Raw genomic sequence first — 3,417 nt, forward strand, 5'->3', positions numbered from 1 at the left:
CTCAGAGGAGTAACCCTATTACATTTTATGGAGGAGAGGTTATTCTGGCCATCTCGATCATGAAGTTTCTGCAAACTGATCCAGACTTGCCAGTCTGATGTTGCATCATGGCATCTAGATGTCAATCACCTTCCGGATGTCGGACATAAGGATGTATTGGATCTGCAGCTGTTGCCAATCTGAAAACTTGCCGATTCTCCACCAAAGGGAGATGAATGTCTGGCAACATTCCTTCCTGGCATGTATGGAGGTAGAGGACCATATATGCGCGTATGGTGGTTCATCTGACTGCTCCTTATTATATTGGAAGTTATTCAAGCCATCTCGATCATGAAGGTTCTTCAATTGAATTCAGACCTACCAGTCCCATGTCACATCATGGCATCTAGATGTCAACCATCTTCCTCATGTTGGACATAAGGATATATTGGATATCTGCAGCTCTTGCCAATCTGAAAACTTGCCGATTCTCCACCAAAGGGAGATGAATGTCTGGCAACATTCCTTCCTGGCATGCATGGAGGTAGAGGACCATATATTCGCGTAGGGTGGTCCATCTGACTCAGCCTTATTATATTTCGTAGAGATTATTCTAGCCATCTTGATAATGAAGGTTCTTCAAAACTTGCCGATTTCTCCACCAAGCATGTCATGGCCTGCACCAATAATCGCTCGCTCTCCTGTTGCAACAGTCTCTGTAATGGAGAGGACACTGTATTTCAAAGACTGTTTTTAGAGAGTTTATCATATTGATAAGTGGCTTATATTCCTCCAATAAATGGACCAAATCAACTGAACAAAAGTCGGGGTAAAACCTTTGTTCCCCTTACCACCCCTTTTATGAAGGTAAATGAACTTGTGATTTCATCTCTCATCCGAACTGTGCTGAATAGAACTTCACCATTTTAAGATCAGAATCCGTTCCGTTACCGTTTACCCGGCAGTGTATTTGTGTCGGTTTCCTGTCTTGATAAGCAGACCAAGAGGTACCCAACCTTGGCCTGGGACAACTGTCCAACACTGACCAGTCCGCTGTTTCCTCTTTGCTGCTGCTCCCTTGACACCCGAAATAGTGTTTTTGATTTATATTGAAGAGGAGAAGAGAAGCTGATCTGTGTGTGAGATACACTGACATGCAGTGCGATGATCCGAGAAAGCAATAGAACTCTCTTGAATAGCACATTTATTATTGTCAGAGACTGGCCAGCATTGGCGTTTGATTTGCACATTGGCACTGTGTGTGTGTTTGAATTGATATTGTATTTAATGACTGTGGGCATAGAACAAGCCCAGCTTTAGAACTCTAGATAATGCTAGAATAGCACAGCATAGAACGTACAATGGATGTGTGCTTTTGTTGCTAAAGTAGCATAGTCCAGTGCTCCCCTCTTTTACTGCCACAGTCCCTTTTGGGTATGTTCATGTTCTTAGAGGGCCTCCAACAAGTAGCATTAGCTATCCAGTGAGACTTGCAGTGGTGACACTTAGAGAGCCCACTCGGTTTGGCCAGGGCATTTTCTGTCCATAGTCAGGATTTTGGGACATACAAAAACAATGAAGTACACCACAAGTGGACATGCCAAAAGCACGGTCATACAGATGCATAATAAGATTTTTGTACTCTCTGTAAAATTACATTCATGGAGACCATTGAGGGACACAGGTGTGTGTGTATGTGTGTCTCCAAGTGTTGAGTTGTCCTTAAGGTGGTAATATAACCCTACAGCAGATGATTTCTTGTGTCCCTCAATGGATGTGAGAAAAAAATAGACTTTTTGTACTTGCGTAAAATGGGAGGACAGAATGATATGGTGTTCAGGAGCCAGTCCGTCCATGCCTGAAGACTGTTCCATTGACAGCACCTAGAAGAAAAAAAACAAAAACCCTTCCTTTTAAAATGCTTTTGAGTCCATTAAGGGACGCAGGAAATTATCTACTGTTGGGTTATAGTGCCATCTATAGGAGGATTGAACACTAGCAACAAAAAAAAAACAGATGACTTTCAATGGCTGTCAATAAACGAGAACAGGAATTTAGCTTTGCTGCTTTTTTTAGATTATTTTTTTAAGCAAGCGAAACTTATGACACCCTGGCAACGTCTGCTTTTGGTGCAGGCCTCGTTTGTTTCTGTCCATCAGCATGAGACTCTCTAATTCTCTAAGCCTGTAATAATTTCTCTAAACAGATTCAGCTTTGGTTCATGAAATATACCTGAGCTAAGGGTGAGGCTGACCAAACACTTTCACCATCTACTTCCTGCCCAGAGATCATGACCCTTTCATATGTTGATTTAAAATAAATGGCAGAAACAAATGCAGGTTGCCCCAATTCCTGGTGACCACCGTGACTGAGACAGAAAGTGAAGGAAAATCCAATATTTTGAGTTGTCGTTAGAACATCATTACAAGATCGATGTCTATGGACAGGACGTAAGGGTCTGTTCACATGAGTTTCAGGTCCGGCTCTGCAGACGCGGTGCTACTGATGCAGTGCGTTTTTGATGCTGAAGTGGGGCTGTTAGTATTTTAGCTGCAGTGCGTTTTTGACGCGTTTGCGTTTCCTGACCGTACAAAATGTGACATGCAGTATTTTTCTGTCGTAACCTGAACGGACTGCGCACGTGAGAACTGTAGCCCAAAAAACACACAGGGATACATTGGGATGCATTTTGAGTGCAGGAGCGTATGGATCAGGTCAGCACACAAAACGGACGTCGTGTGAACAGGCCCTAGAGGTAAATCTTCCCCAGTGGGGCAGTGCTAGATTTAAAAAAAAAAAAAAAAAGGAAACCAACACTACAGATGGCTCTTAACCATTCCCTACTCTATCCAAACCTTGTAAAAAAAATAAAAATGTTTTGGCTTTACATCTACTTTAATGTAAGTAACACTATATACTGTAATGGGATACAATTAAAATGTTTGGATTTGCCTGGAGTTCAACTTTATTATAAATAAAATAGTGGGAGGGCGCACCTATTTTGCTAATGCAACCACCCATGAGAGCGGGAGAATCTGCCCATCAGAAAGAACAGGGAACACAAACTTGCTCCCGCCTCTTCGAAAGGATGACATTTGAGTATCGGCAAATTTAGTTTAAGCGATCTCTGAGGCTTCCTTGGCACTAATCTGACCACCGACCAATAGACTAAGGCCCGCCCCACACACTAATATCTGATTGTACAATCCCCTTTTAGATCTACCAGCAAATGTACTGCAAGGGCCTGCCTGATTAGATAGATTAGGCCGGCCCTCATATTACATGTGATGTGTAGGGCAAGCTTGAGTCTAAAAGGGTTGGCAATCTGAATTAAAAAATGTTGCTTTTAGAAGAAAAGGCTCTTCAAACACTAGTACCTCCCTAACTTGGTTGTTATATTTTAATTTTGTGCTGTCATGGGGGAGCATGGGTGGGAAA

This window comes from Nanorana parkeri, unplaced genomic scaffold, assembly GCF_000935625.1.
Source record: "Nanorana parkeri isolate BGI_ZX_2015 unplaced genomic scaffold, ASM93562v1 scaffold686, whole genome shotgun sequence".
NCBI lineage: Eukaryota > Metazoa > Chordata > Amphibia > Anura > Dicroglossidae > Nanorana > Nanorana parkeri.